Source organism: Cynocephalus volans, chromosome 11, assembly GCF_027409185.1.
Source record: "Cynocephalus volans isolate mCynVol1 chromosome 11, mCynVol1.pri, whole genome shotgun sequence".
NCBI classification, from domain to species: Eukaryota; Metazoa; Chordata; class Mammalia; order Dermoptera; family Cynocephalidae; genus Cynocephalus; species Cynocephalus volans.
In genome coordinates this window covers 104,422,441-104,444,258 of record NC_084470.1, presented here as the reverse complement: position 1 = coordinate 104,444,258, position 21,818 = coordinate 104,422,441, and the positions used below count along the sequence as shown (strand labels likewise).

Below are 21,818 nucleotides of genomic sequence, written 5' to 3'. Positions count from 1 at the left end.
GTCTTTTTAATCAGTAAACTGGACTTCAGAGCCGTGCTAGAGAAGGCACTGAAAGAGAAAGGCCTCTCCAAAACTTCTGCCAAGGTGACCCAAGTGGAGGCCTGGCCTGTCTCTAGGACCACAGCTTGGGGACGTCCTGCCTTTCGCTCAAGGGGCACCTGGGCCGCAAGCTCTGGCCAGGCCTGCCCTGAGCCTCAGGACCCCTCACCCAGAACCACAGGGCCTGCTGCAAGGGAGGGAGAGGCCAGTCCTGGGCTCCACTCTACAGCAGCTGTGACAAAAAGGCCCTGCTGGCCACTCCACCGGGTCCCTGCAAAGCCCAGGAAGACAAAAAGACCACAAACACACAAATGACCCAGACTCGGACAAAAACAAGACACACCCTGCTCAGACAAGATCCCCTGTTCAACACGCTGGAGATCGGTAACATGAACGTTTCCCAGCAGCTCGGGCCTCGCCGACGACCAGCGCCACGGTCCGCCCGGGCTCCTCACCACAGTCCCTGGGGAGCACACTAGCTTCCTCAGGCCACAGAAGTTGGCGAGGGTGTGGGCACCCCAAACAGAAAGGCCCTCGGCTCACTGGGAGCACCCATCGTGTCCACCCACAACCACCTCCCCACCTGAAAGAAATGGCCACCAGCATCCTCACCCATCCCCCAGGGGTCAGCACCCAGTGGCCACTGGGGCACTGCCCTAGTCCGGGACAGAAACACCACTGCACACACACAGATGCACATATGCATGCGGCCCCCTCCAAGCAGAGGCGACACTCGCTTCCACAGCCCCTCCTCCCACAACTCTGACACTCTGCTGGAGGGGCGCCCAGAGAAAACCAGGCTGGAGCATCTATTCACAGATTTAGAATAAAAAGCTTGATGCAATAGCTGAATTATTTAGGCCTCCAAAAAATAGCTGAGCCAATACAGCACTGCGTGTGTGCAATTTAATAAACCTGGACGTGTCAAAGAAAAGTTACAAGTACTTTTGGGGGGGCGTGCAACAGAAAGTCCCTGAGGACCCCCAGTGACCGGTTTCAGCATCTAGTGGGTCACAAGCTGTCCAAGCCGGATCCCACAGATCCTCCTCCTGGCAAACAACAGAGCCACGACCAGGACCCTTCCACTCGGCGCCCTTTTGCATTTCAGAAAGGCAGAGAAGGAAACGGGCAAGTCCAAAACAAATCGCAGGCGCCAGTAACTCCAACACTGCCCACTGATCAGGCCCCAAGCTGGGAGCTCAGTGGCCCTAGCCCTCGACTCCGCCCAGGGCCTCTGGGACTTGCTCCCTGGCACGCCCAGGGCTGGAGTCACCAAGTCTTGGCCCCCTGCCCCTGCAGCCCGGACACCTGGCTTCATTTTTGTGTCTGTGTCCCAAGACTTCAAGGCACAAACAGGGAAACAAAACCAGGCCCCGCCTTGCCAAAACTGTCTCCTGGGGACCAAGGGCAGGCACCCATCTGTCTGCAATCTGGGAGGCTTCTGGGGTGAGGGAGGAACCTTCACCCCAACCCATCTGGACACCCCAAAGAAGACCTGGGCTGTGGCTCGAGGCCTGGGTCCACCCGAATCGAATTTGCCGAGTATGGGGCAGGCTTCTCTCTCGAGCGCCCTCCCGGCCTATCCAAGCAATGGCTGTGGGCCTCAGGGGGGCTTTTCCACCCACCAGGCCAGGCCTCCAGCCCCTACGCAGGCTTGTCATGGTGGTCAGGCAAGAGGGCCTTCCAACCAGGCCATCTGGCCCTGTTGATGGGGACACTGGTGCTGCCCTGAATCTCCTTAAAACAAAACAAAACCCTAAGACGTGGGGTAAGGCAGTAACGCGGGTGCCAGCCTTGGGAGACTAGAGCCCCTGGCCCAGGAGGGCCCTCCACACCAGGTGTGGCCTGCCCAGCTCCCAGGCCTGGGAACACTCACCCGGGGCACCTGCTGCTTGTACTTGTTGCCATAGTCAAACTTCTCCTTCACGTCGTCCCGGCAGCGGCAGCGGCCCAGGCGAGCCTGCCCCTCCTTGCTCCTGTAGTCCTGGCTCAGCAGGAGGTAGGCTCGCCACTTGGCCCAGTCGAAGTCCCAGTGGCAAGTCCGGTTCTCCTGGGTCTTGTGCGAGTGCACCACGAACTTGTGCGGCGGGTACACGAGGCGGCAGTCGAGGCACTGAATGCAGGCGGCGCTTGGGCTGCTGTAGAGTTCGGGCACCAGCTGCCCCTTGCACTTCCGAAGCACTCCTGGTACACGCGGACGCTGCGCTCGCTGAGCTCCAGGCCCAGCCCCAGGCCGGCGGCCAGCTCCTTCTTGCAGGTCAGCGGGTAGGCGCCAATGTAGAGCAGAGCCTTGCACAGGCGCTCAGCTCCGTCTTGGTGATGAGCCCGCACGAGGGCGCCGAGAAGAGCAGGATGCCCATGACTTTGAGGATCTCCAGCTGGTCAGCCGTGCAGCACTAGCAGTACATGTGCAGCTCATCGCACACTGAGTTGATCTGCAATGAGAAGTCGCGGCAACACAGAGTTGAGCATTTGCGACAGGCACTTCTCGCCGCCCACCACAAAGCACGAGATGGTCTCGCCCTCCAACACGGTCTCCCAGCGCTCGGTGGAGCGGTCGGACGGCATGAAGAAGGGCCGGGCAGCACAGGCAGCGGCGGCTGGATGGCGGGCAGGTGCAGCACGGCGGCGGCTCCGCCACCACGGGCACCGGCGCCGCGGTCGCGCCCGCCTCCTTGGCGCTCTCCTTCTTGTAGGCCTCCTGGGCCCAGCGCGCCGAGAAGGCAGCCGGGCCGCCCAGCGAGCTCATGGAGCTTAGGAGGAACTGCTCCACCGTCTTCTGCAGCCCCGGGTGCGGTTGGAAGCCGCCACGGCCGCCCGCCGCCGCCTCCATGGTGCGCTCCGGTTCCGCGGGCCGCTCCTGCTTCCGCGCGCCCGGCCCCCGGCGGCGCCCGCGACGCCGACCCCGGCCGCCTCCCGTCCCCGGCTCCCGGCCGATCACGGTCGTGCCCTCAGCCTCGCCGGGGGCGCGAACGGGAAGGTCGGGCGGGGAGAAAGGGTCCCGCTGCTGGAGCCCGCCGCCGCCCGAGCCGACCCCACATCCACACGCCCCTCGCCGCGCCCGCCGACGCCCGTACCCCGCGCGCCCCCCGCGCTCTAGACGCGGGGCATGACCCTGGGCGCGCCGCCAACGGCCAACGCCAACGGTCGCGGGTCTGGGGCTCGCGGGGAAGGGGGGGGCCGCGCAGGTGCCAGCGCCGCGAGGCGCGAATCACCGCGGCGGCCAAGGCCGAGCGGCCCGGGAGGAGCGAGGGCTCGTGCACGGGGCCGCCGCCGCCGCCGCCGCCGCCCCGCTCCTCCCACCGCGCGCCGCCCGCCCGGCTCGTCCCGGGGCTCTGGCCGGCCTGCGTGGCGCCCGCCAGCTCCGCCCCCGCCCTCGCGGCTTCCGGGACGGCGGAGGCGTCTCTGGCCCGCGGCCCTCAGAGCTCGGCGGCGGCGGGGGGCTCGGTGCGCTCGGCGTACATCCTCCCGGCGGCTCGCTCTGGCTCGGACTGTGCGCCCGGCGCTGAGCTCACGCCGCCGCCGCCCGGTCCCTGCGCTGTTTGTTGCCGCGCGTCCGCCTCAGCCAAGCGCCGGCCAAGAAAGTGTCCCGCTCCCGGCCCCGCTCTTCCAGCAGCGCGCGCTCCCCCCGCGGGCTCGGTCCCGCCTGCCCCAGCCCGCCCGAAGGCCGCTTGGCGGAGGCGGCAGCTGCGTCGGCGGCGACCAGGGCCCACCTTCCGACGGGGGCCGCTTCCTGCGTGTCTGGGAAGGAGGCCTTACTGGTGTGATTTCATGTGCTTTCACAGAAAGCCAGGCCCTGGTTTGTAATAAATCATGCATTATATTAGTAAGGGCTGACTCCAACCCATGGAGTACATTGGAGGTATTCTGACCCATTTCCTAAAATCTCATCTGGGTTTTGTATCAAATATTAAGAAGGTAGTGTACGCCTGGAATTTGTGGCCCCCAAATATTTTTCTGCTCTTTCTAGAATGAGTCCAATTAAATAAGATTACTATTACAAGTACAATTTTTTGCCTTGAAAGTTTCCTGCCAAGGAAATGAAGCATTTTCTTTTCAACACGTCTTGTCTTGAGAAGCAAGTGCTTCTGATGTGTCAAGGTCAGTGAGAACACAGCAGAAGCATGAGAATGAAGGAGGAACCAGGACTTGGATCATTCTACACTGAAACCAAAAAACAAGACAAGAGTTCAAAATCTGTGCAGAAAAACAGAGTGTTCCAGAAAAGAAGTAGTGCTAACACAATTTCCATACTGCTAGAGTACTGGTGAGTGAAGGAAGTCTTTAATGCATTAAGCTTCTAGTTATACAAGTAATTCCTGAAAGTAGACTCCACAGGAAAAACATAACACATGGCATCAAGATCAGAAAGTAAAGAGGATCACAGTATGTCTCTTCTGGAAGCAACTGAGAGTAATGAGCATACTCATTAGAGGAAACTGCTCTTCAGAAACTTAAACAAAGGACAACCTTCATGTTAGAAATAATGAGATTGATAACACAGTCTTCTAATTACAAATATAGGTGAAACACTCCAGCAACTAGGTCTGGGCTCAGATTTTATGAACAGGAGCCCGAAAGCACAAGCAGCAAAAGAAAAAATAAACAAATGGGACTATATCAAACTAAAAACTTCAGCACAGCAAAGGAAACAATCAACAGAGTGAAATGACAACCTACAGAGGGGGAGAAAATTTTTGCTAACTATGCATCTGACAAGGGATTAATATCCATAATATATAAGGAACTCAAACAATTAAATAGTAAAAAACTAAATAACCCAATTAAAAAATGGGCAAAGGAGCTAGATAAACATTTTTCAAAGGAAGACATACAAATGGCCAACAGGTACATGAAAAAATGCTCAACATCACTAGTCATCATGGAAATGCAAATTAAAACTACATTGAGATACCACTTCCTCCCAGTTAGACTAGCTATAACCAAAAAGACGGTGAATGACAAATGCTGGTGTGGGTGTGGGGAGAAGGGAGCACTCCTACACTGTTGGTGAGACTGCAAATTAGTACAATCACTATGGAAAACAGTATGGAGTTCTCTCAAACAACTCTAGGCAGATCTTCCATATGACTCAGCAATTCCACTTCTGGGTATATACCCAGAGGAATGGAAATCATCATGTTGAAGGGATACTTGCACTCCCATGTTCATCGCAGCTCTGTTTACGATAGCCAAGACACGGAACCAACCTAAATGTCTATTAATGGATGATTGGATAAGGAAACTGTGGTGTATACACACACCACGAACACTACTCTGCCATAAAAAAGAATGAAATACTCCCTTTTGCAACAACATGGATGAACCTCGAGAAACTTACATTCAGTGAAATAAGCAAAACACAGAGGGATAAATACCACATGTGCTGGGCACCAGACTCTCACAGGGCCTCTGTCCAGCTGGGCCCTCTCTGGAGGGGCCTCTCCCAGCACTTCACACCTGAAACACAGCCTTAGGCCAGGGGGCTCCTGTGGCGGGGCTGGCCGGAAAGGCCCCTTGCGCACCTGGTGTGTGGCTGGGTCTGCATGGGGCTCTGGAGATGGGCTGCCCACCTGCCTGCCCCATGCCCAGACCTGCACGCATGGCTGCCAATGTCAGACAGGGGCGAGTCGGGGCTTCATACCTGAAATCAAGTAGGGGGCAGGAATGTGAGCTGCGAAGCCACCTTCATTCCATATCATTTCTGGAGCACAGGCATCGGCCAGTCGGCAACTAGGGAGGATTGCTGAGCCCCTCTTTTCCCACCTGGGTGCTGACAGGACAGAGTGGGACCTTGGCCTTGTCCCGGCCTGTGCCAGGTGCTGCAGCCCCTCTCAGGGCCCCCACAGCCCTGCCTGTCCCCCTGCTCTCCTACCCCAGTGCCTGTTTTCAGCGCTGAGGCTGGGTGGAGGTGGGACTAAGGTTTATTTAGTTCCAGACCCTGCAGGGCAATGGGGAGGAGCAAGCCCTGCTTAGGGATCAGGACCCAGCATCCTACCAGGCAAGGCGGCAGGTCTCAGCAAGCCCAGGGGCTGGGGATGCTGGCTCCAAGGGGCTCCTCAGCTGCCGGCCACAGTGAGGGATGTAGAGTGTTCTAAGCAGCCTTGTCCATCCTGCGAGGCACTGCCAAGTCTCCTTGTTCATTTTGGCACCTGTCTGAGTCCACAGCAAAATATGCACTGGGGGTGGGGTTCTTTTCCTGGAGGGGGACTCAGGGAGCAGGTAGCTCACCCTCCCACCCCCTTGTGGTCACAGGTAGCCTTTCAGCCCTGAGTATCCCCATTCTTGGTTTGGGCTGAGGGCAGACCTCGGGCTGCCCTTATGGGAACACCTGGGTAAAGTGTGGTTCCAGTGGAGACACAGGCTGGTGATCACTGCAGGAGGCATGGGCCTGGGCTTAGGGGCTACTGCCCCATGTCAGTTCCAGATTCTTCATCAGGACTGAGGTGTGGCACAGGGCCCTGCAGAGACGGCTTGCCCAAGCTGGGGACTAGAGCCACACGACCTGTGGCAGGCCTAGGCCTTGTGGCTGGAGAGTTCTGACAGCCTCACCTGAGGGGTCTGGGTGCCCACAGCTGCTGGAGCAAGTGCCTAGGTGGACCCCACATCAGCTGCATCCTCCAGGTCCTTGGGCCACTGTCACTGTCGTTGCCTCTCTTGGGAACGAGTTTCTGATGCGGGGGAAACATGGGGCTTCCCAGGCCTGACAGGTGCTGGCCTGTACCTTCCTTCTCCGGTGCTGTGGCCTGTGGTGGCTCTGCAGGGCAGCCGGCATGGCAGGGATCCCCAAATGGGAGGACGGTTGCTCCTGGGTTAAGTCCCCTGGGCCTGTGTCCTTTGCCATGGGCTCCGGCAGAACTTCAGGGAAAAGGGCAGGTGCTGCCCCCAAGGGCCCTGACCACCAGGTAAGCAAGAGTCAGGAGGGCCCAGCTGTGACCCACAGACCCTTGGGGTCTCAGCTTGAGGAAGCACTGGGGGCCTGAGAGGGGTTCCAGGGAAATCCTGCAGCCCCTCAGCCCCAGGCAGCAGGCCCCAGAGGCCTGTGCTGCAGGAAAGGAACAATGACTATTGCCGCCAGGAATCTGCTGTTTGGAGACATTGCCATGGAGACAGGAAGGCTCTGGGTGGATAAAAATAGCAAACCCAAGAGGGCTTAAGTTCCAAGAACCCGAGGCTCTGAAAAGCAAGGAATACATGTTCTTGCTGCTCACAGATGACAGAGGCCCTGGGGCTGGGAGTCTAGTGAGGGGGCCCGCTGTGCTTCCCGTTGGCTGCCGCCCACACTGCATGCGCCCGTAGGTCACTGCCGCCATGGGAGCTCTGTCCCCATGCAGGGTGAGGCATGCATGGCAGGCTCCCAGCAGGAGGGTCTGCAAGCACATTCTCTTTCTTTTGAATGGGACACAGGAGCCTGTAGCATGCTGGAGCCCGTGGGTCACTTTACAAGGATTCTTCCTTCCTTGGAACGGGGAAGCGGCTGTGGCCTAGGAGATGCTCTGCTTCCCAGGCCCCTTCCAGGCCGAAACTCCAGGCCTCCAGGCAGCCTCTGATGGGCGGGAAGGCGCAGACCGAGTCTTTGCTGCCTGGGCCTAGGTGCTCTTTTCCTGCCCTGATTTTGGAACAGGGAAGGGGCAATTGCATGAGAAAAGTTCCCCCTACGCTGCAACTCTCCCCTTCCAGGGTGGTTTTCATGCCAGGAGCCAGGATTTTCCTTCCAGGCCAGGAGGTTGCCTGGCCTGCTTCTGCTCCTGGGCCAGGACAGGAGAAGGCTTGACCCCTAGAAACACCAAGTATATAACTGTCTGCATTTCCCTTCAGCTGCATCCCATGCGGGTCTTCTGTGTCTTCATGGGTCCCTCCTCAGTTCCAGAACACAGAAATGGAGCCGGAGATCTGAGGGTCCTGGGCTGCTTTCCCTAGATGGTCACATCCTTGGAGGAGCCCTGCAGCCAGGTGGGGCCTTCTGGGCTGGTGCCGCTTCTGGGAAAAGAATACTGTTCCAGCATCTGTGGGGGCTCCTCTCCCCCAAGCAGGAACTTCACGGGGAAGGGGGACCTCTCTTCTGACCAGAGTGAGGTCTACTTGCTTCTTTCTCTCGAGAGCACAGGTCCTGAGTTAAATGTCCCTGGGCTCAGGATCCAAGGATGACCCTGGTGCCCTCAGATGGGCCTAGAGTATGGAGGGCGGTGGGGGGAGCACCAATCAATCCAAGAGGCAAGGAAAGCCCATCCAGGGGAGGGCGGCTGTCTCCAGGACAGCAGCAAGCATTGCCTTGGGCAGCCTGGGAGCCCCTTACTTCCTTCATGCCTGTGGCAAGGTGGGGCTGGGTCTCTGCTCCTGCTCCTGCAGTACTGAGTCCTGGGATATCTGCAAAGAGCTGCAGTCCCTACTATTCTGCAGACACCATTGTCCTCAGGGCAGGGGGAGCACTGGGGTCTCACCTCTTGTGCCCAGGCAACCCTTGGCTTGCGGTGGTCTGTGGTTAGAGAGGGGAAAGGGAGCCCCATGTCAGGGAGCTCACTCCCACAAGAAATAGCTCTCATGCCTTATGTAATGACTGAGCTCACTCGATTGCCTGCGAGAAACGACGTGGAGGGCGGGAGGGGGCCTGCTCGGGAAACCAAGTGCGGCTCAGATTTACAAGCCGGCTGGGCCCTGCCTTGAAGCAAGAGGGGCCGTGGGCCGTGCAGTGGTGCAAGGCGATCAGAGCACACACCTGGGTCCTCATGGGGGCAGGGGGCCCAGGAGGGGCATGAGGGCAGCAAGGGCTGGTGGGGCCGTGCTGTGGCCGAGGCTGGGGAGTGGGCATGGCTGGCTGCTGGGCAGTTCATTCAGCACGCGTGTGCCTGGCCAAGCAGGCCACAGTCCCGGGTCCACCCTTGCCTCGCAAGCCAGGCACCACAGGACCGTGATGTCACAGGAAGGGGGACCCTCCTGATTCACCCAAGACCCTCTGGGAGCAGCTCTGCAGTGGGCTGGCAGAGCGCCCTTTCCCCGCAGCGCCCACTGCCTGCTGCCCGCTGCCCCTCCATTCACCGGACGCCCAGCTGGGAACCAGACTGAGGCCCGTGGCTGCCTGGACTCCCCTTCCTCTCTTCCTTCATTGGAGACCCAGCCCCAACCACTGCTCCGCCTCTGCTTCCCTGGGGCACATGCAGTGTCCCCCGCCACCGTGCCAGGCCCCAACCCCAGGGCCAACCCAGAACCCCCGTCTCCTGGGAAGACCACAGGTTCAAAGAGTGGAAGGTGCTCCAGAGAGGCTGTGTCAGGGGCTGCGGGGCAGTTCTTGGGGCCTGAGTGCGCAGTGGGGGGTCCTTAGGGTAGTACCCACAGCCATGTGGGCACCATCCTGCCAATGCTGTGTGGGTGGGCTGCCCAGCCTGAAGATACCTGGCTGGCCAGTGGCTGGGCCTGGGGGATGTGCCTCACCTCGTCCATCTATTCACACAGATTTAATGAGACTCTACTTGGTGCTTGCCACCAGGCAGGCCAGCCGACCCTGACAGGCAGAGTGAGGGGGCCACCAGGCAGGAGGAGGCCAGCCCCATGCCTGGGTCACTGGCCCGGGCAGTGAGCATGGCCAGAGGCCAGATCTGCAGAGGTCAGCAGCCTCTGGGAAGGGTCTTGGACTATGCTCTAAAGCCTCAGGCAGGAGAGAGAGAAGCCCGCTGCCCCTCCATCCACTGGACGCCCAGCCGGGAACTGGATTGAGGCCTGTGGCCACCTGAGGGGGTCAAGCATTGTGCTCGGAGCCCAGCATGGGGCAGACCCTGTGCTCAGGAAGTGTGGCTGGAGGAGCTGTGGGTCCAGGAGAGGGGAGGTGGACCATGTCCTGCTGACAAGGGGGAGGGGTGAGCATGGGAGAGTGGTAGGTAGCAGGGGACGAGGGGCAGAGGCTTCCACAGAGGGCTTGTCTGGGAGTGGAAGGTTGGATTCCCTCCGGATAACAGGAAGGTGGATGTCACTGGCTCCTGAGAGATAAAGTGGGTGTCTGGAGGGCAGGACCTGCATGGAGGGGACCACCAAGCCACTGGGGTCTGGCCCTCACAGCTCACCCTGCCCTGTGCCCTCTCAGCAGAGCCCACCTGTCTGTGCCCTGCAGCAGGTTGTTGGGCCTCACCTGGGCTCCCACTGCCTACCATCCAGTGACGTGGCAGGTCCCGGGTGCCCTGAGCCTTGGCATGCTCTGGTATGACACAGGGATAGTGATACCACCTGCCTCAGTACCGTGAGGGGGAAATAAGCCCTAGCACTGATGCTCGTGACACACGAATTTCTCCTCTTCTTACCAACAGCGTCACAGCCTCCGGCCTCCGGAAGGTGCTGTGGGCAGTGGCACTCCACTTTTAATGGCGCTGGCTGAAACCCTCATGTGGGCAGGGACAGTGCCATGCTCAGCGCTGTGTGCTGGGCTTGGAGGATACTAGTGATGACCAGGCCCTGGCCGGGTCCCCAGCTTCCCTCCCCCACTGAAGCCTCTATGGCCCCCATCCATTTCGTTTTTCATGTGATCTCTTTAGCCAAGTCAGGACTAGACCCCACGGGGACGAGGTGGCTTCCCTGTTATTGGCATGGTATGGCCGCGGCCCCACGTGGGCCATGGCCAGCACAGTGCACATTCCAGAACAGCACAGGATGCTTTGGGGGAGAGGGTCTGGCAGGCAGAGGTGGGACCTCAGGGCAGGGCACCCACACAGGCTCTCTTCTCAGCTCAGTATGCAGCTAGCTCCTCCAGGCTGGGCCTGGAGGGAGTGTCCCACCCACCGCCCACAGGTGGGGGCAAGTCCCAAGGGACAGGCTGTGGGCTGCTCAGGGGGGACCCCTGGGGGGATCAGGGCCATGTGCCCCTCCCTCACTCCTGCTCATTCCTGCTGCTGCGGCACCCTCAGCCCTCAAGGTCCCCTGTGCTGGCAGGGCAGGAGTCTCCTGCAGGGGAAAGGGTCCAAGAGCCAGCCTTGCCTCCCCAGCCTGGGGCCTGGGCCAGGCCACGTTTCACCATTGGAGTGGGTCTGGAGGTAGGGGGTTGGGTGACCATCTGGCTCCCAGGACTGCCCAATGCGCTGCCCAGGCCCTCATACGCCAGGTGGCTTCATCGCCACCCCACCCAGCTTTGTCCAGCAGCTGAGGCCGGGCCTGGGTCCTTTGGACACATCTTGTCATTCTCTGAGCTCTTCCTTATTTCTCATCCTATACTCTCTCCCTGCCCCAGCCCTGGGATCAGCTTTTTCTCCAAAGGTTTCTTTCAGAAGAGAATGGAATTCAGAAGGCAAACTCTGGGTTTTTGCTGTGCTCACTGCTGTTAGGGGTCCCTCCTCTCAGGGCCTCTCTGTGACAGAGCTAGGTACACACATCTGTGCAACACACACATTTACATCTGTAGTTCTGTTTATAAAACCTAACATTTCTGAGATCACATAGGTATTGCTAATTCTAATCCAACACCGCACGGTTAATTTCTCCCTTTCCATATTTTAAATTCTCACCTCTAACAGTGAGAAACCTGACTCTTGTTGCCCTAAAACACTTCCTGGTTTGGTCAAACCTCCCTCCACGCACCACACACACATAATCCATCTCCCTGCTCCAGTGGATGTCCCCTCACCCTCTTGGGCTCTGACCTCTTGCTCAGGGCTGCCCCCTGGGGATGGCTCTGAGCCTGTCTCCAGGTGCCTGGGGAGGTAAGAGGCTTTGCATCTTACCCCAGAGGGCCTGGCTTCCCTTCCCTCCCTCACACCCTCTGACCCTACCTCTGCTTCCTGGGACTGCCTCCCAGATAATTTACTTGCACTCAGATCTGTCTCAAGGTCTGCTTTGCAGGGAACCTAAAACAAGGCAAAAGTCTTTTCTAGGTTTCATCAAGTTTATGTTTCTTGAGTAACATTTTTTTCAAATTTGAAGTTTTAAAACAGTCACTCAGCACTTTCCTGACAATGGAAGTTCATTCCTGGCTGCTACTAGGCTTTTCTTTCTGATCCCCAATGAAGGAGGGGTGGCATGGCAGTGGGGGGACAGTAGGGCAGGGTGGAGCAGAGCTGGTCTGCGGTGGGGAAGCTGTGTGTGTTGGGGCTGGTCTGATGCCCATAGTACATTTCTCCAGCTGGGCCTCTGAGCTCCCTGACAAGTAGGGGTACCCCTTTGAATGATGGCACCCTCATCTCTCGGTCCTGAGGGCTGTCCATCCCATCTCCAGGCTGCTGGCTTCTTGAGGTTGGAGTCTCAACTACAAGGCCAGCCCCCAGAGGTCATTCCCTGCCTAAAGCCAGCTCCCCACCACTCTTGCCTCCCCACGGATGGGGTGGTACTGCTCCTACACTAGGGTCATCAGTCTCCCACACAGGAGTGGAAGCCGCACAGTGCAGGGCTCGTCTCCTTCTGCTGTCCTGGTGCCCAGCTCAGAGCCTGCAGGAGTAGGAGCTCCACACATGCATGCTTATCCAACAAGGGGACAACCATGGCAAGCTGCCCAACCCATCTGTGTGCCAAGGGCCAGGAAGTGAGCAGGAGGGCCTGGCTCAGAGGTCCCTACCCCTGCCCAAATGTGGAGGCTCCTCTGGACAGGCACCAAGCCCATCCCACCCCACTCCCCGATGTGGCTGTGCCTGTGGCCTGGACCCTCCACGGACTGGCATGGTAGCCTGGCAAAGTGGGCTGGCAAGTGGCATGAGTGGGCGACTGGCCAGAGCAGCTGCTGGAAGTGGGTGGGAGGGAGGAAGGCCAGCAGGTGGGAACCCCCACTGGGCTCAGGGAGAAAGTAGGGCCCTGCCAGCTCTGCCTAGGCACAGCAGCTCTGATCTTTGGTGGGGTGGGGATGGGGTGGGCTACTCCGGAAACTCCATTTTGGGGGGAGGAGGCTTGGAAGTCCAATGAGGGCAGAGGCAGCTTCAGAGGCCAGCCCAAGGCCCTCCCTGCTTCCTAGGGCCCTTCGCCGCCCCTGTCCACAGTACTTTCACCCTCCTGCACACTCCTGCCTGTTTTGCTGGGGAAAGTGTTGTCACCTCATCTGGGCCCTGCAAAGCCAGAGGCACAGATGGAAGTGGAGCATCTGAGTGGACACTGCCCATGCTGGGGGCCATGCTCGGAGTCCTGTCCAGAACTCCTGCTTGGCCAGAAAAGCAAGAGAAATTCCTCCCTTGATTGGAGACACTTCTCAGCTGTCTTAGGTTCTCCAGATACCTTCTTTGGTTGTACAGAATTCAAATCCAGATGGAAGGAAATGACTCCTTCAGGTGCAATCTTACCTTTTTCTGGGTTCCAAAATGTGGGCCAATAAGACCATCTCTAGGAAATCAAATAAGTCGTTTTTCTTTGTTTTTTAAGCATTTGTTTTAAGGTAATACTCTTCTTGGCCTGTCTTCTTACGTGGGAACAAATACAGACGCTCCTGGTGGGGGCTGCCGATGGTGGGGGCCAGCGAGTGAAAGGAAGAGTGGGCGGGACAGCAGGGGCTGTGATCACAAGGAGGGACAACCCCCCAGGGCACTGGCCAGTAGGGACCAGGGAGAGGGCTCACGTGTCTGTGGCGGGAGCAATCATGTTTTCAAACACCCTGAACCTCAAGCCCTTCCTGGGGTGGTCGCTGCCGCTCGACATCTGCCCCTGTCTCGGGGGCGACCCGAGGCCTGCACAGACTGGCTCCCCAGGGCAGGAGCTGTGCACCAGGGGTGCTGGTTTGGGGCCGGTTCCAGCCTCCACTGGGGAAGAAAGGAACAGAAGGTCAAGAGATGAAAGTCACCCAGGACAGCTTCAACACCCCTGTCCTGTGAGAAAGTGCCATGCCCAGCTCGCTGGACTGTCCACCTGCATCAGGTTGAGCCAGCTGGGGCTGTGCCCCCCATTCGAGTCCCCACTCCCTGGGCGTCTGCTGAGTGCTGCCTTTCTCTGGGGGCCCCTGGTCTTCTCCCTCCCGGCCCTTCCTGGCGCGTGTCTCACCCACAACACAGCCAGTGTCCGAGGGACAGACAGTGGCCTCTCAGTCCGGCCACGAGCCTGGCAGACGTGCAAGCGGCTCCTGGCCCTGGAGGCTGCGAGGTGAGGGCACGCCAGCCGCTCCCCGGGCTCCCAGGCCTTCCAGCGAGCTGGTAGGTGGGCGGCTCAGAGAGGTGTGGCCGTCAACCCAAGGCCCGAGCCCCCAGCCCGGGCAGCGGGGAGGGTCACTCGGCGAATGGGCCGCGGGGTCACAGTGTGGTCAGTGCTGCCGGCCAGCAGTGCTGGGGCTAGGGGGTGTGCCCCGCTGCGTCCTGTGGGGGTGTCCCAGGTCACCTGCCTGATGTGTGTCTCCTAACGTGTGGAATCTCACCGCCGTGTGCGGGGCGCCCCGGCCCGGGGACCCCGAGCCGTGGGGCGGAGGCTGCGCTGACCGCCCCGCCCGCCCCTCCGCTGGTCTGCGGTTGTGGCGGGGCCCTATGGGTTTCTGGCCTGGGCGGCGGTGGCGGGACGGGCGCCTTCCCAGACGCACAGGAAGCGGCCCCCGTCGGAAGGTGGGCCCTGGTCGCCGCCGAAGCAGCTGCCGCCTCCGCCAAGCGGCCTTCGGGTGGGCTGGGGCGGGCGGGACCGAGCCCGCGGGGGGGAGCGCGCGCTGCTGGAAGAGCGGGGCCGGGAGCGGGACACTTTCATGGCCGGCGCTTGGCTGAGGCGGACGCGCGGCAACAAACAGCGCAGGGACCGGGCGGCGGCGGCGTGAGCTCAGCGCCGGGCGCTCAGTCCGCCGGAGCGAGCCGCCGGGAGGATGTACGCCGAGCGCACCGAGCCCCGCGCCGCCGCCGAGCTCTGAGGGCCGCGGGCCAGAGGCGCCTCCGCCGCCCCGGAAGCCTCGAGGGCGGGCGGGCGCGGAGCTGGCGGGCGCGACGCAGTCCGGCCAGAGCCGCCGGGACGAGCCGGGCGGGCGCCGCGCGGTGGGAGGAGCGGGACGGCGGCGGCGGCGGCGGCCCCGCGCCCGCGCCCTCGCTCCTCCCGGGCGGCTCGGGCTTGGCCGCCGCGGTGATTCGCGCCTCGCGGCGCTGGCACCTACGCGCCCCCCCCTCCCCCGCGAGCCCCAGACCCGCGACCGTTGGCGTTGGCCGTTGGCGGCGCGCGCAGGGTCATGCCCCACGTCTAGAGCGCGGGGGGCGCGCGGGGTCCGGGCGGCGGCGGCGTCGGCGGGCGCGGCTAAGGGCGTGTGGATGTGGGGTCGGCTCGGGCGGCGGCGGGCTCCAGCAGCGGGACCCTTTCTCCCCGCCCGACCTTCCCCTTCGCGCCCCCGGCGAGGCTGAGGGCACGACCGTGATCGGCCGGGAGCCGGGGGCGGGAGGCGGCCGGGGTCGGCGTCGCGGGCGCCGCCGGGGGCCGGGCGCGGAAGCAGGAGCGGCCCGGGGAACCGGAGCGCACCATGGAGGCGGCGGCGGGCGGCCGCCGCGGCTTCCAAACGCACCCGGGGCTGCAGAAGACGGTGGAGCAGTTCCTCCTAAGCTCCATGAGCTCGCTGGGCGGCCCGGCTGCCTTCTCGGTGCGCTGGGCCCAGGAGGCCTACAAGAAGGAGAGCGCCAAGGAGGCGGGCGCGACCGCGGCGCCGGTGCCCGTGGTGGCGGAGCCGCCGCCGTGCTGCACCTGCCCGCCATCCAGCCGCCGCTGCCTGTGCTGCCCGGCCCTTCTTCATGCCGTCCGACCGCTCCACCGAGCGCTGGGAGACCGTGTTGGAGGGCGAGACCATCTCGTGCTTTGTGGTGGGCGGCGAGAAGTGCCTGTCGCAAATGCTCAACTCTGTGTTGCCGCGACTTCTCATTGCAGATCAACTCAGTGTGCGATGAGCTGCACATGTACTGCTAGTGCTGCACGGCTGACCAGCTGGAGATCCTCAAAGTCATGGGCATCCTGCTCTTCTCGGCGCCCTCGTGCGGGCTCATCACCAAGACGGAGCTGAGCGCCTGTGCAAGGCTCTGCTCTACATTGGCGCCTACCCGCTGACCTGCAAGAAGGAGCTGGCCGCTGGCCTGGCGCTGGGCCTGGAGCTCAGCGAGCGCAGCGTCCGCGTGTACCAGGAGTGCTTCGGCAAGTGCAAGGGGCAGCTGGTGCCCGAACTCTACAGCAGCCCAAGCGCCGCCTGCATTCAGTGCCTCGACTGCCGCCTCGTGTACCCGCCGCACAAGTTCGTGGTGCACTCGCACAAGATCCAGGAGAACCGGACTTGCCACTGGGACTTCGACTGGGCCAAGTGGCGAGCCTACCTCCTGCTGAGCCAGGACTACAGGAGCAAGGAGGGGCAGGCTCGCCTGGGCCGCTGCCGCTGCCGGGACGACGTGAAGGAGAAGTTTGACTATGGCAACAAGTACAAGCAGCAGGTGCCCCGGGTGAGTGTTCCCAGGCCTGGGAGCTGGGCAGGCCACACCTGGTGTGGAGGGCCCTCCTGGGCCAGGGGCTCTAGTCTCCCAAGGCTGGCACCCGCGTTACTGCCTTACCCCACGTCTTAGGGTTTTGTTTTGTTTTAAGGAGATTCAGGGCAGCACCAGTGTCCCCATCAACAGGGCCAGATGGCCTGGTTGGAAGGCCCTCTTGCCTGACCACCATGACAAGCCTGCGTAGGGGCTGGAGGCCTGGCCTGGTGGGTGGAAAAGCCCCCCTGAGGCCCACAGCCATTGCTTGGATAGGCCGGGAGGGCGCTCGAGAGAGAAGCCTGCCCCATACTCGGCAAATTCGATTCGGGTGGACCCAGGCCTCGAGCCACAGCCCAGGTCTTCTTTGGGGTGTCCAGATGGGTTGGGGTGAAGGTTCCTCCCTCACCCCAGAAGCCTCCCAGATTGCAGACAGATGGGTGCCTGCCCTTGGTCCCCAGGAGACAGTTTTGGCAAGGCGGGGCCTGGTTTTGTTTCCCTGTTTGTGCCTTGAAGTCTTGGGACACAGACACAAAAATGAAGCCAGGTGTCCGGGCTGCAGGGGCAGGGGGCCAAGACTTGGTGACTCCAGCCCTGGGCGTGCCAGGGAGCAAGTCCCAGAGGCCCTGGGCGGAGTCGAGGGCTAGGGCCACTGAGCTCCCAGCTTGGGGCCTGATCAGTGGGCAGTGTTGGAGTTACTGGCGCCTGCGATTTGTTTTGGACTTGCCCGTTTCCTTCTCTGCCTTTCTGAAATGCAAAAGGGCGCCGAGTGGAAGGGTCCTGGTCGTGGCTCTGTTGTTTGCCAGGAGGAGGATCTGTGGGATCCGGCTTGGACAGCTTGTGACCCACTAGATGCTGAAACCAGTCACTGGGGGTCCTCAGGGACTTTCTGTTGCACGCCCCCCCAAAAGTACTTGTAACTTTTCTTTGACACGTCCAGGTTTATTAAATTGCACACACGCAGTGCTGTATTGGCTCAGCTATTTTTTGGAGGCCTAAATAATTCAGCTATTGCATCAAGCTTTTTATTCTAAATCTGTGAATAGATGCTCCAGCCTGGTTTTCTCTGGGCGCCCCTCCAGCAGAGTGTCAGAGTTGTGGGAGGAGGGGCTGTGGAAGCGAGTGTCGCCTCTGCTTGGAGGGGGCCGCATGCATATGTGCATCTGTGTGTGTGCAGTGGTGTTTCTGTCCCGGACTAGGGCAGTGCCCCAGTGGCCACTGGGTGCTGACCCCTGGGGGATGGGTGAGGATGCTGGTGGCCATTTCTTTCAGGTGGGGAGGTGGTTGTGGGTGGACACGATGGGTGCTCCCAGTGAGCCGAGGGCCTTTCTGTTTGGGGTGCCCACACCCTCGCCAACTTCTGTGGCCTGAGGAAGCTAGTGTGCTCCCCAGGGACTGTGGTGAGGAGCCCGGGCGGACCGTGGCGCTGGTCGTCGGCGAGGCCCGAGCTGCTGGGAAACGTTCATGTTACCGATCTCCAGCGTGTTGAACAGGGGATCTTGTCTGAGCAGGGTGTGTCTTGTTTTTGTCCGAGTCTGGGTCATTTGTGTGTTTGTGGTCTTTTTGTCTTCCTGGGCTTTGCAGGGACCCGGTGGAGTGGCCAGCAGGGCCTTTTTGTCACAGCTGCTGTAGAGTGGAGCCCAGGACTGGCCTCTCCCTCCCTTGCAGCAGGCCCTGTGGTTCTGGGTGAGGGGTCCTGAGGCTCAGGGCAGGCCTGGCCAGAGCTTGCGGCCCAGGTGCCCCTTGAGCGAAAGGCAGGACGTCCCCAAGCTGTGGTCCTAGAGACAGGCCAGGCCTCCACTTGGGTCACCTTGGCAGAAGTTTTGGAGAGGCCTTTCTCTTTCAGTGCCTTCTCTAGCACGGCTCTGAAGTCCAGTTTACTGATTAAAAAGACATTCCCTGAGTGGTGAGTGTGAGTGACTGGGGTGTCCATGCCTGAGTGGCAGTCCCAGCCCTGCCCTCACAATGGTGGCGTGGACTGGGTCCCTGCACATTTGCCAGCTCCTGCATGCTTTCCTGAGGAGGGACCAGACGGCCACTGTCCACTCCTTGTGGGGCGCTCGGGCTCCGAGCCTCGCCTCTCTTTAAGTTCTCGATGGTGCAGCGGCTGGGCTCCCCTTGCTCAGTGACCATGCCATTGGGAGGTCTGAGCTACGTGGTCCCCTCTAAATCTCCCTCTACAGCAGCGTGCTTGTCTGTGTACGTGCCAGGGGCACGACGTGAGAAGGGGGTATCTCTCTCAAGGTGGGCGTGGACCCATGGCTGCCCAGACCCCACTGGTCCTAGGAGGAGTGGCCTGGGAGGACCCCCCGAGCCCCACCCGTAGCCCCACTGCTGATCTCCTTTGGCTCCTCCCAGTTGCCTCTTGACAGCTTGATGGGATATGTTTTGATTTCTTCACTTCTTTTGTAGCTTATTTTAGTATTTTTGATCTATGGAGGATGAGGCAGAAGGAACAAAAAATGTACTGGAACTCTCTTTGCAGGGGACGCTGCTTCCAGCAGGTCTTTGGGCCCTGCTGAGTGGGAGTGAGCCTTCTGGTTGTTTGTGCGAGGTGAGGTGTGGTCCCGGTCTCCTGCTAGGGTGGACTCGGTGATTTTCCCAGTTTCTCTGGAACCCTGATTCCTCTGCCCGCCCTGCTTTCTGGGTGGGCCTGGTTGTGGTGCGGTCATGGTTCCTGTGTTCATCCCAGTGTGGAACCGGGTGGGAGGCAGGGCTCCAGCTTTGAGCCCTGGGGGGGCCCTGTGCAGGCAGGAGGCTGTGCCTGAGGCCTGGCATGTCAGTGGTGCTGTGACAGTGTGAGGGATTGGCAGTCTTCCTTGGTCATGTCTCCCTAATGTCATGGGCTCAGAGGAAGTGTTCACTGCTGTCCCGGCTTCCTGCTGGTGTAGCTTGGATGACCACGTGCGCTACCTGGGAGTGCCGCAAGTCACCTCTTAGGGATTCCTATGGCTGTTGTCATTGCGGGGTATCTGCAGTGAGCCAGCCCAGCTCTGGAACCTGGGGGTTGGTCTCACATCTCCACTCTGTCCCTCGCTGTGTGACCTTGAGTGAGTTGCCTAGCTTCTCTGTGTCTCAGTTTCCTCATGTGTAAACTGGGGACTAATGTTTTATTGATCTTGGGTGTTTAATGTGTTGAGTGTCACAGGTGGGGTCTGTACTGGTCCTTGCTGCTTGGAACACATGGCAAAGAGACAGGAGCCTTTACCTCTCCATCCTTCCCTTTTCTTTGGCCTGGTCAAATCTGTCCCTCTCTTGGGTTGTCTGATGGCCATTGCACGAAATTGGACTAAATCTTTTCATTGTCATAGATTGCTGTCAGTAAGAAAAGTAGACATACGGTGGCAGTTTGAGCTGCCAATTGGCCCGCTGCCTGGGACACGACTTCTTGTCCCACGGGGCCTCTCGCTGGGTAGCCAAGCACTTCCTTTCAGGCTGACGACAAGGTGGCATGGTGCCTCCCTCGGCCAGAGCAGTGTCCACCGCTTCTGTGTTTGAGAAACAGGCTCCAAACTACTGTGTGTGGTTTTGAATATCCTTGTGAGTGAAGAATTTCTGTTGTTACATTATTTCACCTCTGTCTCCAGACGCCTGAGGTCTTCAAGGGGTCTTTGTTAGAATTGCTCATGTGTCTGACCAATGTCAGTCCGTGGTGCATGGAGCCGTGCGCGGCAGGCATGGCGGTGTGGATTGTCTGAGTTCCTGACAATTGGTCCTGCAGTGGGGGGGGCTGGGGCCCTGCCTGCCCCTCCTGTGCTTTTGGCTGGCCTGTGCTGGGTGCAGAGCCTCACACAGCTCGTTCTCTGGGCACGGTCCATTGTCCCATCCGTCTGACTGTCTGTCCTGCTGGTTTCCAGGATCCCCTGGGAGCTGGGCTGGGTGCCTTGCCTTCTGGGGTCAGCAGGATCACTGAGTCGCTCCCCTGCTGCTCCTTGGGTGCCATAGTCAGCATGCGGCTTTGGAGAGTAAGGTCGCTGACTGTGCGGCATCTGTTTCTCCACCTCCCTGAAGCCAGTTTGTGTAATGTCTGTCTGAAACGTCCGTGAGGCAGACAGGATATGGCGCGTGAGGAAGTTTGGATGAAGTGTGAGCCGGGCCCCACCCTGGAGCCGGGCGTGGGGGGCAGCCCCAGCCCAGGTTGAGCCCTGCGCCCAGGGAGGCCTGGGGGGAGGTGGCAGCGGGTCCGGGGCCTGCACCCTGGCCATCTGGAAGGAGGTGTCCGCAGCCTGGCGGCTGGGCTTTCTGCGGCATTGTGTCTCTTTCTAAGGATTGCAAAAGTTTAGGGAGGATTTCTCCACTAGAAGTATTATGCAAGTTTCAAGTGAAATGTTTTATAAGAGTTTCTTTGTTTTGAGTCAAAATACAGTGGCTGAGTTATTTCCTGAAGATCTTGGACAGCTGAGAAAGAAGAATGTCCCGCTCTTCCTCATCCTCTCGTCACTAGGGCTCGTGGAGCTGGGGACCGACCGGAGACAGGCCTAGCTTTTCACCGTCACACCTCCCTCCCAACTGCTGCTGGGGGTAGTTGTCGGGTGGGGCCTCCTTCCCACCCTGGCCATCACCTGTCATGTCCCTGGGGACACTTTATTGACTGTGTAAGCCTGGCCGAGGTCTACCCCTACTTTTGCACCTGACCTCAGGGAAGCTTGGTTCCTCCTCTGGTGACTGGGTGCTGCTCTGGCCACCTTTCTCCTTGCTCTCTGTTGTGGGTAACTCAGGTCACCCTCAGGAAGTACTTGGCACGTCCTGGGGGCCGGCGCGTAGTAAGCGATAGCTCTTAGTGCTGCTTTTTTGTGAATACGGAGACAGTTCCTGAAGAGCTCTGCTTTCCAGAGCCTGTTTGTTTGTTGCACTGTACGGTACCTGATGCTTTTCCAGGAGGCCTCGCTGGGGGAACGGGGTCTGGGGGTCCCCCAGCTCCAGGCTCATCACCACTTGCATCTACTTACTTACTGAAATGAAGGACCAAGACTTGGGTGTGAATTTTCGGTGAGACTTGTGGGTGACAGTAGTAAAACCTAGGAGAAGGCCCAGGGTGGACGCAGCACCCATGCCGTTCACACCCTCAGGGGACTTGGTGGCACCCGGCACCTGTAACCTGCAGCATGTCCTACCCTGCCTGGGATGAGTTATTTAATGAGTCACGTGGCATCGGGAGGCTGATTTTTATTATGTCGTGGGTGCGACTTTCCCGGTGGGCACCCCGTGTGTGCTGGGGTCAGGGGCTTCTCTGTGTGGGGCACTGTGCTGGGGCTTCCTGGTGGGGCTGCTGCAGAGTCAGGGCGGCTTGGCCTGGGAAGCTTGCAAGGAATTGCGCCTGATCCTCCTCATCCAGAGAGCCTGAGCCTTTCTCGGACAGCAGTTTGTTCTTGCACTCCTGTCAGTGATCCCATGGCCCGAGGCTCCTCAGCATGGCAGTGGGCGGGCACCGTCGCT

General features: G+C 60.1%; 2 pseudogenes; one reads left to right on the top strand and one right to left on the bottom strand.

The window, feature by feature from the left end:
• LOC134390526 (ski oncogene-like) overlaps positions 1-2,872 on the bottom strand; it is a 64,423-nt pseudogene extending 61,551 nt beyond the window's left edge.
• Positions 2,873-15,403: 12,531 nt separating this feature from the next.
• The window catches only part of LOC134390527 (ski oncogene-like), a 65,016-nt pseudogene continuing 58,601 nt past the window's right edge, over positions 15,404-21,818 (top strand).